This window comes from Marmota flaviventris, chromosome 3 (assembly GCF_047511675.1).
Source record: "Marmota flaviventris isolate mMarFla1 chromosome 3, mMarFla1.hap1, whole genome shotgun sequence".
Taxonomy (NCBI): domain Eukaryota; kingdom Metazoa; phylum Chordata; class Mammalia; order Rodentia; family Sciuridae; genus Marmota; species Marmota flaviventris.
The window spans coordinates 10,107,745-10,121,120 of NC_092500.1; the positions used below are offsets into that span (position 1 = coordinate 10,107,745).

At 53.2% G+C, this 13,376-nt stretch overlaps 1 protein-coding gene across 9 annotated transcripts in view; it reads left to right on the top strand.

Annotated features, from left to right (window-relative positions):
* Pla2g6 (phospholipase A2 group VI) overlaps window positions 1-13,376 on the top strand; it is a 49,258-nt gene that overhangs the window by 10,398 nt on the left and 25,484 nt on the right. The gene's annotated exons all lie outside the window — the stretch shown is intronic.

Consider the following 13,376-nt stretch of genomic DNA (forward strand, 5'->3'; position numbering starts at 1 on the left):
AGGAGGCGAGGCATCAGGAGCCTCAGAGAGTGGCCAGCTGGGGGCCAGGGGCCAGGGGCCAGCTGCCGGGAGAACAAGGCCAGTATCATGGCTCCGCCCAGTCAGGTGAAAATTCAGACCTGGCTCCACAGGGAAGCTGGGGTGGAGGTCTCCACAGTAGGTGCTGTTCCAGATGCTGGCAGCAGTGCCGTCCAGATGCCGAGTGCACACGGCTGGGGTGGCACCTTCTTGCTGGCCGTGATCAAGGCCAAGGACAGTGCAGCTTGCCCCTGCAGCTGTTGGTGCTGGGAAGACACAGCAGAGCAGGGCAGCGAGTCCGCTCCACAGGGGACCACTGGGACCTGCCCTGGGGACCCCACCGTCTCCATGTGCAAGTTCTGTGGGTTGTGAGGACTCTTCCCCAGGAGTGCAGACTTGCCCCGGTGACCCTGAGCTCTGTCCTCAGCACTCCTCCTTCCCAGGGGGATCAAAGCCCTCATCGGCAGCGTATTGGCCACACTGATAAATTGTGTGTACTTCTTCTTTTTTTGTTTCTTCTTTCAGTGCTGGGGATGGAACCCAGGGCCCCCGCTTCTAGGCATGTGCTCTCCCACTGAGCCACCCCCAGACCCCTGCTCTTCATCAGGTCTCCTTGATAGTTTCCAGAATGGGTTCCCTTGTTACCTATTGAGGTAGGCCAGGAAGGCGGCATCCCCTCGTATGGGTGGGGAAACCGAGGCTGGTGGGAAGTGACGCACCCGGGGTGGCGCAGGCCGCAGTGAGGAGGCAGAGTCTGTGTCTTCCTTTCCTAAGCCAGTCCTCTCTCCGTGCCTTCGTGTCGCTTCATATTTTAGATGGACTAAGGAGCATCGGCCAGTTTCACGCTGAGTGCTCAGTCTCCCCTCTTACCTCCAGGTGTGCCTCGCCTGGCTCTGGAGTCGCTCCATCTCAGCCAGTGGCAGCCCCACCCTGTTCTGTGGTTGTGTGATCCAGAAACCCTGCTTGGCCCTTGGTTCTCGGGGCTCCTTCACCCCAGATCCAGGTCATTACTGGGCTCGGACAGGCTGTTCCTGGGTGGGATTGATGTGCTCCTGCTCCGCTGGCAGTTACACCTGGGTTGCGATGAGTGACAGGAAGCCCAGCGTGATGGGGGCCAACCAGGGTAGAGCTGTGGTCTCCTCCAAGTGGCATCCATGCTGGACAAGCGCTGGGCTCCTGTCCTCTTTCGACTAAGTGAGGCCTCCGTTTATTCTCTGTCACCTATGGTCCCATCTGGCTGTACCAGATCCACCCGTCACGTCTACTTTTCCAGCCAGCAGGAAGGCAGAAGGATATTCTCTCTTTTTTTATCTAATTCTTTATTTGTACTGGGAATTGAACCCAGGGGTCTTTACCACTGAGCTACACTCCAGTCCTTTTTATTTTTTATTTGAAATGAGATCTCAAAATAAGATGCCCAGGCAGATCTCAAAACTTGCGATCCTCCTGCCTCAGCCTTCCGAGTAGCTGGGATTACAGGTGTGCGCCTCCATGCCTGGCCAGTCTCTCTTTAGGGACAGTTCTTGGAAGTTGCACACATACCTTCTGTTTGAACTGAGTGTCCGGCACAGCTCACTGCTGGGAGGCCGAGAGGTGTAGCCTGGGCCCAGACAGCCGCGTGCAAACCTAAAGCCCGGCTTCCACTTTGCTGCCAGCTCCTCCGGGCCACCGTCATGGCACAGGCGGACCCCCGCTGCACCCAGCCTTCCAGCCTGTCACTGTTGCTGTGGTCTTGCTGTCCTTCTGTCCCCTGCCAGCCTGCCGAGTGATCTTTGGGGAGGGCAGTCTGTTGTGCCCCTCGTCTGCTTAACCCTCGTGGCTTCTTGTTTGGTGGCATATCGGAGGCCCAGCCTGGCTGCGAGGCCCTGTGAGCAGGCTTCTGCTGGTCGCTCTCAGCTCTGCCACCTTGTGCTGCTGACCTTTGCCCTAGTTCTCACCGTCCCCTCCCTTTGCTTGCCCTCCCATGGCCTTCAGGCTAGAGCAGGTGCTTCTACTCTGTAGGCACCATCCCTGCCCTGGGGGGACTGTCTCGTGTTCCTGGTATCCCCAGCACCCAGCAGATTTGTGGATGGGGGACAGTGATGTACTTATTCACCTCTAACTGTACTTCCCAAGGACACCATGTGCTGTCCCCTCTTCCAGAGGGTGGACAGCGGTTGGATTCAGGGAGTAGGGGGTGGACCAAGAAGCAGGAAGCAGTGGGTGGAGGCTGCAGATGGGCTACAGAAGTTCAGGATATGAAGAATCGCAGACATGGTAATGCCAAGGCCAAGAGTGTGACCTGGCAGTGGGGCTACCGTGGGGACTTGGAGGAAAGGGTCAGGGCACACACTGTGCCGAGCCCTGGGGGGCTTGTCGAGTGGTGTATCAGTCCGGGCTCTGTTGCTATAATAGAATACCCAGCTGGCTACTGTGCACACAGAGGCTTATGTAGCCACCGTTTTGGGCACTAAGATTGGGCAGCCCTGTCGTGACCTGTATGAGGGCCCTTTGGTTGTGTCATGAGATGACAGGTGGCATCATGGTAGGAGTGCATGGGAGAGATCACATGGTGAGACAGGAAGCCACAGAGTGGCCTGTCTTGTTCTTTTTATAACTACGCACTCGGGAGAATAACTGCAAGGCCAGCATTAAGCCCTTCTAAGGGTGGTGACTCCAGTGACTAATTAATTACCTGCCACTCCAAAGACTCGAGCACCACTTAATACCCCCACGTCAGAGAGGTGTCAAGCATATGAACCCTTGGGGACATGCTGGGGGACGTGTCACTGGCACCCTCCTGACCCCCTGAACACCTTGCAGTTTGCAGGGAAGGCCTGCTCTACCCGCTGTCCTTCCAAGGAGTGGGGTTCTGCCTCCTAGATGTCTCCTCAATTTCTCTGGAGGGCTTTGGGCCCTCCCCAAAGTATCTTCAGTGTTGAAGTCACGTGGAGGTCTGTGTTGGCCTCATGTGGAGGTGTCCTGTCCTGCTGTTGCTGCTTTTAGCTGTCAGGAGCCGCCCTGGGATGGGGATGGAGTCGGGACCTGAGTCTCACTCCTCAGGTCACACTCCCTAAGGCCTGTGAGTCCCACATTGCCCCTTCTTGCGGGGAGAGATGGTGACACCATCACCAAATACCTGGTTTGTTAGTGGCCGCTGTGAGCTTGCTGCGGTCTAAGCGTTTGCTCATTTTGTGGTCACATGGCCCTGGGAGGCTCTTACTGCTGACCCTCTTACAGACGTGGAAGCAGCCTGAGCACCTTGCCCGGGTCACAGCGGGCCAGTAGCTGAGCCCTCCGCAGCAGCCTTCCAGCTCTGCAGCCGCCTCTTATCCCGGGGCCCGTTTGCAGGGTGTGCAGCAGGGGCCGGGAGGGGGGCAGCTCTGCTCACCTGGGCCCAACCTGGGCCCTGCTTGACCTGTGGTGCCACCTTGGCTCTTCAGGCGTGAGCTCCTGGAGATCACTTGTCATGGTAGGGTAGCTCGGGTACTTCTGCTCCTGTAGAAATCAGTCATTGCTGCAGCACCTGGGGTTGGTGGACCGGCAGCCCTCGTGGACTCGGCAGGTGCAGGCCGTTCACCCCAGGAGTCCCGGGAGGATGATCCCAGTGGGATATGTGATCTTGGCCTCCCTAGAGGGCTCACTTTCGGGCCCTCTGGACAGGACGTTGCCATAGAACTGGTTGTTGAAGCGTCATGCTGGCAGGTGGCCCGCGTCCGGCCATGTGTCCTGGACTCTGCTCCTTCACCCCCTTGTCCGGCCACAGCCCACCTGCAGCAGCAGAGCTGAAAATGGCGGGTCTCCTCCCGCAGGTCACGCAGGCCGGAGCCAGGTGGACGTGGCCCCAGCATCCAGTGGGACGGGTGTCACAGTGGGACCGTGTGAAGCGCTCACGTTCCCAGCAGGCCTCACTCCCCGGCCAGCCCCTTTGGCCTGCTTTTCCTCGGCTAAGAGTGTTCTTCCCAAGACCTTCGCGCGACCCCTCTTCACTGCTCTTTTTTTTTTTTTAATTTTTATTTTTTAGTTGCAGGTGGACTCAATACCTTTATTTTATTTTTATGTGGTGCTGGTCAAACCCAGTGCCTCCCACGTGCGAGGCGAGCCCTCTACCTCTGAGCCACAAGCCCAGCCCTCCTCGCTGCTCTTCTGTCCCCTCACGCTGTCCCCTTACTTGGTGGCCACCCTCTTCTGTCCCCTTACTTGCTGGCTACCCTCTTGCCTTCAGGTGCTATGTGTCCCCCCATCTGCCATTCCCCTGGGAGCCCAGTCCCTCCTACTCCTCATGCCCTGTGGGGCCGGTGTGCACCAGGTGCATGGGAATGTTTGCTGAGCACCGGGCCAAAAGCCTCTGGCAGGAGGGCGGGAGCAGGCTGCACTGGGGCGGCTGGGGAGGGCCTGCGAGGGCTGGAGACTCAGCAGGTAGCGTGAGCAGAAGGCCCAGCAGGGATGGCCCATCATGGGTTAAGACTCAGAGGGACAGAAGGACAGGGCACCAGGAGGCCCTCAGGGAAGAAAGGCTGTGCTGGCCTGATGGCTCTGGTTCAGCTCTGGCCTGAGACGCCCTTGAGTCCCAAGGGACCCTCTCTGCCCCCAGATGCACATCTCCCAACAATACCTGCAAGCTCAAGAGGTTTGCAGACACCTGAGACTCACCCACAGACCCCTGTCCCAGGGCAGAGGGGAGACTCCTCGGAACAGGCCTGGGTGGCTTTCGTCCGGGGGCCCGTTCCAGGGGAGGAAGGGGACGCAGGCTCTGGAGCTCCAGCCTCCCCCTCCTTGTCTTTCTACCTCCTCGGGCTGACCACTGGCTCCCCTCAGCCCCCTGGGGTGTTTGCTGTCTCCCCATCTCTCCCACCTCTCCTTGACCCTCATGTCCTCCTGTGATGCCACCCGCTCTCCATCCTGTGGCAGGTGTCCCTGACCCTGGGGTGCACTCGCATCCTCAAAGACGGGAGCTCTGACGGGGTGTCGCCTCAGGCTCCTGTCCCCTCCCTGTCTGCATGGCGCCTCTGGCTCCTGCCCCGCCGCTGTCCGCATGGTCTCCTGAGGAGACCTTGTGATGACCAGCCTTGTGATGACCAGTAACAGCCGCTCTTCTACAAATGCTGTTTCTGGCTCTGCCTCCTGGCTGCCCAGCTCATTCCGTGTCGTCTTCTGCTGCATCTTCCCTCCCCTGGGACCATAGGTGACCTTTCCCCACTGCCCCATCCTCTCGTGTTCCCCACCCTTGCCCTGCTCACGCCCCACGGACCTTCCTCCCACTCTCTGCTCTCTGGGTGCTGCCGACTGCAGTTCTCCCCAGCCCGGGAGACGTCCTGCGCCGTCCTGCCACCTGACCTCACTGGGGTGAGCGCATGTGCCCTGCCAGGTTCGAAGCCTCTGTGCGTTTCTCTTCGCCCCGTCCCGCTCCCCAAGCCCTGCCTTTTCCTCTCCCTTCCTTCCATCCTGCACCCCACAATGTGAGCGGATGGCCTTGGTGACCTCACTCTCTCCCATAAGAGGAGGACCCTGAGCTGCCTCTGTACCTGTGTCCCGCCTCCCTGTGGCCCAGAGGTGCTCCGTCCATCCACTCCGGCCACGGTCCCCCAGCCACTTCATGACGTCATCTCCTCAGTTCCCACGCAGCCCTCTCCCTTCACTGTTAGGTATTTCCTGCCAGGGACTGAATGTCTGTGTCCCACAGAACTCATATGTGGCTGCCTCAATCCCCAGCCTGATGGCATTTGGAGGGGGCCTTGGGAGGTGATCAGGTCATGAGGGTGGAGCCCCCATGAATGCCATCAGTGTCCTCATAAGAAGAGACACAAGAGAGATGCGCTGTCTCTGCCACGTGAGGACACAGCAAGAAGGCCACATTCTGCACTTAGAAAGAGGGCCCTCAGCAGGACCCGTCAGTGGCACCGTAGATTCCCAGCCTCCAGAACTGTGGTTTAAGTCCCAGGTCTGTGGGGTCTGGCAGCCTCCAGCGAAGGCCTTGCCCTTTACTATGCAAATGTGCTCCTTTTCTTTAAAGGTCTTCCTTGATGCCACTTTCCCGCCAGGCCCTGCCTAGGTTTAACTGTCTAGTCTTCTCCTCCCTCTGCCTTTCTAAATTTTTTGTGGCTTCATGTTTGAGCGCTTGCCAGGCACACACAAGGCCCTGGGTTCCATCCCCAGCACCTCACACACACAAGAAAAAAAATAAAACAATATGGAAAAGTATCTATGGCTCAGTGATCTATTAGCCACCTCTGTGGCCACCACTCATGTCAAGAAACAGAACATTGTCGCAGCCCTGAAGTGCCCCTTCCCTGCCTCCAAAGAAACGTTACCATAGCCGGACTGGGACGTTAACAGCTCTTGTGTTTGGCCTCTTTGCTCCACGCTTTGTAGGGGAGATGTGTGTGAGTTGTATGAGGCCACGTGAGTCACGTCCATGGTGGTAGGATTCCACCATACAGTAGTGCACAGTGGTGTCCCGTGAGGTCAGTACCTAGTGACAGCATAGTCATCCTGGTCTCTATAAGTCTACTGTGATGTTTGCCAGTTGCATTTCTCAGACACAGCTCGGTCGTCAAGTGGCACGTAATTGTATATCACAGTTTTATTTACTCATTCTGCTGTTAGAGATTTAGGTTGTTTGGGTGCATGAAGGATGTGTGCATCTGTTAGGCACACACGCAGCAGTATTCTGTTTGGGACATAGGCCGCGTCAGCTTCCGCTTCAGCACGTAACACTCATTTGATTTTATTTCCTTTGTTTGTTTTATGGTACGGGGGATTAAGCCCAGAGATGCTCTGTCACTGAGTTATATCCCAGCCCTTTTTGTTTTAGAGATAGGGTCTCACTAAGTTGCTGGGGCTGGCCTCAAACTGTGAGCCTCCTGCCTCAGCCTCCTGAACCTCTGGGATTAGAGGCATGTGCCGCTGTACCCAGTTTATGGAGCTTCTTAGCCTGTGTCTTGGCGTCTTTCCAGTTTTGGAATATGATCAGTCAATATTTTTATTGCTTCTCTCCTCTCCTTTTGGGATTCTAATTGCGCATATATTAAATCTTTATACTATTTTCTATATGTCCTTTTTTTTTTTTTTCTTCCATTTGGTATCGGGGATTGAACTCAGGAGAACTTGACCACTGAGCCACACCCCCAGCCCTATTTTTTTGTGTTTTACTTAGAGACAGGGTCTCACTGAGTTGCTTAGCACCTTGCTTTTGCTGACACTGGCTTTGAACTCGCGATCCTCCTGCCTCAGCCTCCCCAGTCTCTGGGATCACAGGCGTGTGCCACTGCACTGGCTTCTCCTCCTGGTTCTTTTTCCCTTGTCCGTCTCTGGTCATTCATTTCTGTGAGTGAATGAGTGAGTGAGTGAGTGAGTGAGCATGCCTGGTAATTTTCTTCTTCATGCTGCATGTAGTCTGTGGAATGATGGTGGCCGGGGATGGTGGTATCTTCCTTCAGAGGATTTCACTGAGTTACATTAAGGTTCGGGTTTGTTGAGGCCGGCCTGTCTTTTGGATTCCCACTCCTAAGTCGTGACCTTTACTCTGGAGGACAGCGGCTCTGAAGACTCTCGGCTGACAGTGTTTTTCCAGGGTCTGTTTGCCTTCTCCCTTGGTGGCCTGAACTCTCCTGTTTCCCCACTACTAAACAGCTGCCAGAGCTTCTTCTCCACTCTCTTCTCCTTGTTGCTGTTTCTGTCTGGTTTCTAAACCGTGCTCTGGTTTAGTAGGGAACATCGTGTGCAGAATTTAGGGCTCATTCTCTGATTCCCTCAAGTTCTGGCCACCGGGAACTCTGAGCGCAGCGTTGCCCGTCCTGGGGAGAGTGCCAGGAGCAGCAGGCCGCAGCTTAGACTTGGTGTTTGTGACTCTCCCACAGGTCCCAGGGGGCTGGAGTGAGAATGTAAACACGAGGCGCTTATCTCTGTGGGCTTCTTTCTTTTAAGTCTTGGCCCTATGCATCCAGCCTGCCTCGGTTTCTCTTTGGTCTTCAGACAGCTGTATGCATTCCCTCCTGCCTTCGCACTTGCTAAGCCGAGGCTGGTCTGATACCAGCTACTGGGTCACGGCCAGGAGCACAAGTTCATTCCTCAAGTTTGATAGATAATGTTTGCATAATCATTGAATAAGATATTCCCTAAACTTCACTGTGACCTATTCTTTGAAACTTAGATAATTTACGTGTGTCTTCTTAATATTTAAACATGGCACGGTTTGTAGTTATCTTTTTCTGTTGATTTCTAGCTTAATTGCATTGTGACCAGAGAACATGGTCACATGTTTCAGGTCTTTGAAATGTGTTCAGATTTGCTTTCTGGCCCTCATAAGCCCAGCACTGATAATGCTTATTTGTGTGTGATTGAAAAGAATGTGCCTCCTGTGATTGGTGGGAAAGCTGTTTTATGTTCTGTAGTCCAAGAGTTCGTGCCCCACTCGTGTGTTAACCCTGGGTCCCTGGTGTGATTGTGTTTAGGGAGGGGCCTTTGGGAGGTGGTGAGGCTCATGAATGGAATCAGTGCCGTTATCGAAGAGGCCTGAAGGAGCTGCTTCCACAATAGGGACGCACAGGAGGTGCCACTCTGAGGAGCAGGCCCACGTCAGACACCCTGTCCACGGGCACCTTGTCTTGGACTTCCTGCCTCCGAACGTGCGAGTAATAATTTTTGTTGTTTTAACCAATTCAGTCTCTGTTTGGTCAGAGCAGTCCACGGGGACAAAGACGGCAAGCCCGTTAGGTCAAGCTCACTAACTCTTCTACATCCAGAGGGTTGCTGTTTGCTTTTGTCTACTTGTTTTGATTGTGAGTAACAGAGGATGGGTAAGTATCTCGCTGAGGTGGTGGATTTGGCTATTCTCTTCATTCTCTCTCCTTTGGCTTTATTTGGGAGTTTTCTTATTAGGTACACATTGATTCACCATCGTCGTGCTTTCCTGGGGAAGTGTGACTGCTCTGTGACTCGGGGAGCACTCTGGGCCTGACGTCATGGTGGTCCCTGGCTTTCCCCTGGTTTGTGTTTATAGATTTCCTTATACTTCTAGTCTTGCCAAAGGTGTGCTGCCTGTTACTCCTTACTCTCTATTTGGTGTATTTAGTTTATTTCTACTTAACGTAATCCTGACATATTGGGGTTGCAATCTACCATCTTACTCTTTGCTTTCTTTTCTGTTCTACCTATTTTGTTTCCTTCTTTTTTTCTTTTTCTTTTTCTTTTTTTGGTACCTGAGATTAAACCCAGGGATGCTTAACCACTGAGCCATATCCCCTGCCTTTTTAATATTTTATTTAGAGGCAGGGTCTTGCTGAGTTGCTTGGGGCCTTGCTAGGTTGCTGAGGCTGGCTTTGAACTTGTGATCCTCCTGCCTCAGCCTCTGTGCTGGCTCTTGTTTTCTTTTGCTGTGTGTGTTTTTTGTTTTAGTTGACTCTATTGAGATGCAATTTACAAAAATAAAATTGACCAATTTTAAGTGTACCATTTGATGGGTTTTGATAAAGGCACATGTTCATGTAACCACCACCACAATCAAGATAGGGAATACTTCTGTGAGTCCCCAGATTTCCTCTATGCTCCTTTGCCATAAATAGATCCCCTGCACTCGCCCCAGGACCTGCTTTCTGTCACTGTGGTTTTGCGTTTGATCCTGTAGCACGTGGGCTTCTGAGCCTGGCATTTTTCACTTAGCATGATGCTTTTGCAGTTAGTGATTGTTTTCTTATTATTCTATTTCCCCTCTTTGTTGGCTTGGAAAGTACTCTCTGTAGTTATTTTTAAATTGTAACTCTTGGAAACGGTTCCCCAGTTCCCCATAGTCCATCATGTTGCTTTCTGTGCATCTTGGTAGCAGAGACATTGACTTTGTTCCAAGCTGTCTTTTCGAGGCTGTGTGTATAGCAGAGAGTCTTGGAAGATAGAACTGGGGTTTCCGAGAGCAGAGGGCAGCTTTGCTTTCTTTTTAGTACAAAAAGTTCTTCCCCGGTAGCAAAGGATAGACTGGTTGTTTATTGTCAATTATGAAAGAGTCCAATTTCTGAGTTGGGGTTTCCCTCTTGTGATACAACATAAGCAAGTGACATCTGCCCTCTTTATGTTCTCTGAGGGAATTGGGATCCCTGGACATTGGCACAAATGTTGAAACCTTGGCTATTGCTGTGAGTAGTAAACAGCCTTTTGTCTTTGGCCCAGGAATTTTGTGTCTTCTCCCAATATCTGTGAGACTGTGTCAGGCTGACATGTTCATATACAAGTAGCATGAAATCAGGAACCTTCCACAGTCCTCAACAGGACCCTAGAGGTTACAGCTCACTGAACTGTATGGTATGATAGCCTCTTCCAGAAAAGCAAAAGGGTCTTTTGATATGCCATGTGTTGTTTTTAAATTGTGCATTTTATTTTAAACCCAGCAAGACATTGTGCCACCAATGTTCTACGTAGATTCACTCACACATCTGCCATGTCACGGTGTTTCATTCTCTCTGGCTCCTTTGACCATCCACCTGGGATCATGTTCCTTCTACGTGAAGAAAAATCTTTCATGGGCTGGGGTTGTGGCTCAGCGGTAAAGCGCTTGCCTAGCATGTGCAAGGCTCTGGGTTCAATCCTCAGCACCACATAAAAATAAATGAATAAAGATGTTGTGTCCAACTAATTAAAAAAAAAAATCTTTCATATTTCCTTTAGTGTAGGTCTACTAATGACAAGGTCTGTGGGGTTTTGGGTGTGTGTGTGTGTGTGTGTGTGTGCGTGCGTTTGTGTGCGTGCGCGCTTTGCTGGGGGTGGAACCCGGGGCCTCGTATTCCAGGCAAGTGCTCCACCACTGAGCTGCACCCCAGCCCTTCCAGTTTACCCTGAAGGGGTTCGCTTGCTTCCTTGCAGAGTGCAGGACTCTGATTGGCATATATTCTCTTAGCTCTTTAGGGACGGGATGTTATTCTGTTATCTCTGGCCTCCGGTACAAGAAGCCAGCTGTCATTCTGATGGTTGCCCTTTGAAAAGAACCTCTTTCCTCACTATTTCCCTTATTTTCTCCTTACATTTTGTTTTCTTTCAGCCGCTGTGTTATGGCAAGGTATCATTATTGCTCTCATGTCAAACTGTGTATTATTATCAGTTGTTGTTATTTCACAGACTACCTCAAAACGTGGTGGCCTAACACCATGATTATTTATTTTGCCTCAAGCTCTGCAGTTTGAGCAGAGCTCAGTGGGAAGTGCTTAATTCTAGTCTGTGTGCCGTCAGCTGGGGTGGCTTGATTGCAGGATCGGCCTTGAAGATGTCTCTCCTGGCTAGTAAGTTGGTGGGAGTTCACCTGGGGCCAAGGGTCCTCTCTACACCTTGCTTGGGCTTCCCCTGGTATGATGGCGGGGGCCCAAGAGAAGTAGAAGCCTCCAGTCTCTTATGACCTCAGTCTGGAAACTGGGACAGCATCATGACTGCCACATTCTCTTGGTAAAGCAGTTACAGAGCAGGAATAAAGGGTAAAAAGATACAGCTTCCCACTGTTCAGCAAGAGGAGTGTCAAGACTTTGGGGCCATGCTTTAAAACCTCTACAAGATGCTAAGTTTTCGTGCTTTTGTTTGCTTTTTGTAGGGAGAAGGGCTTATAGGATACAGTGAATCAGTGGAATAATTTTAAAAAACAGTTTTGGAAAGCATAGGCATCCGTTGTTCAAGTGAGGCCTGTCTGCTGCATTTTCTGTTCTGATTTGGACTCACCCATGTTGAAGGGGGAGCTGCTCATTGCGTGCTTGACATCTCGCCTGCTGTCCCGCAGGTTCCCGTTTCCTCTCCATGTTGTATTCTGCTTATTTCCCTGATCTTTCTCCCCATTGCCAGCGCTGTCCTAAGGCCACATTGGAGGGGCGCAAGCGAGGCTACCTCTAGCCCAAGTGGTTATGGGACCTCGTTCTCCAGAGGAGAGTGGCCGGGCCCGGATGGCGGGCACAGGGCCAGCCAGACGTAATGGACCCGGGCCTCCTCTAGGTCGTCCTCACCCTCTGGCTGGGGTCCTCGGACTGTGGCTCAGCTTCGTCAGTGTCTCCCGTCCATTTTCCTCCCCTTCATCCTGAACTGCCTCACGGAGCCCACCGGGCTGCTTTCCTGCTAGCCCGCGCCCCTACCCCCGCCTGCGGTTGGCACGCTTCGAAGTCACTGCTCTGTCTGGTCCAGCGGCGACTGAAGGTCTGGTCTCGGGCCTCCCCGAGGCTGCCATCTGCCATTTGCTTGGATGGGCGAGAATTGACCCCAAGCAAAGGCCAAACTGCCCGGGCCGCCTGGGCTTCTCCTGCCCCAGACTTCTCGTTGCTTTCTGGAGCCCTGCCCCTTCCCCAGGTCTCCCCGGCACCAGAGCCCTCCCTCGGTCCCCAGACACCCCAGGGCAGTCCAGACTGGACTATTCTCCCTGTACCCCGAGTCAGCTCGGCCGAGAGGTGCCCTAGACACTTTCCACTGAGCCACTCCCAAGCACGAAGATCTGGTGACTCTTCCTCACAGAACGTCACTCTCTGTTTTCAGGAACTGAGCCAGCTGGGCCCCGACTGTGTCCCTCTCCACTTAATTAGAGTGTCCAGGGTCATCGGGTAAACCTTTTTCTGCCCGTCGAGTTCTTTGACGTCCCTGGCTCTAGTCGGCTGCTTCTTCCCAACCCACATCGCGCGTCACAGCATTTCTGAAGCGCGCTCCCCCAGGGCTACCTGGAAACCCACCCAGCGTCCCTGGTCCCCGCGCCACCTGCTGCCCCCGACCAGCGCAGGCAGCTGAACTAAGATCACTCGTGTGAATTTACAGGGACACAAAATAAAACACAGACACAATTTACCTTTACATGAGCTTCAGGGCCACTTGCCCGGCCCTCGGCCTCTGGCTCCCAAAAAGGGAGAGCAAGAGAAGGTGACGAGAGGCTGACGAGAGAGAGAGAGGGAGCACGGTCCAAAGGGGGCTTTTACTGGGGGAGACTCTTGTTCTTAGAAAGTTCTGTCCACAAAAGGGCAGAAGGGGCAGGACTCAAGGGAACAGGTGAGTGTAACTCAGCCCTAGGGGCACGCCCCCCAAAGAAGACCTCCTTGCCATCTGAGCTGTCTGTGACCAGGCCACCACGAATGCAGTGGCTGGCCAGAGGCTGGGGCATCAGGACTGGAGGGCGTGGTCATTCGTGTGGCCCCCACACCATTCGCTAGTTGTGTCTCGTCACTGGCTGTTCTGCTAATATGCCTGTCTGCTGAGCTCCTGATTTGGCAATTGTATTTTAGGATTCTATTTGATTCTTTCTTCAAAGTTTCAAGTTCTTTGTAAAAATTCTCAATTTCCTATCTTCTTGAGTGTTACCATAATTATTTTAAAGTCTTCATCAGAGAACTTCAGTATTTACAGCCCCCTTACAGACCTGTCCCTGTTGCCTTCTTTCC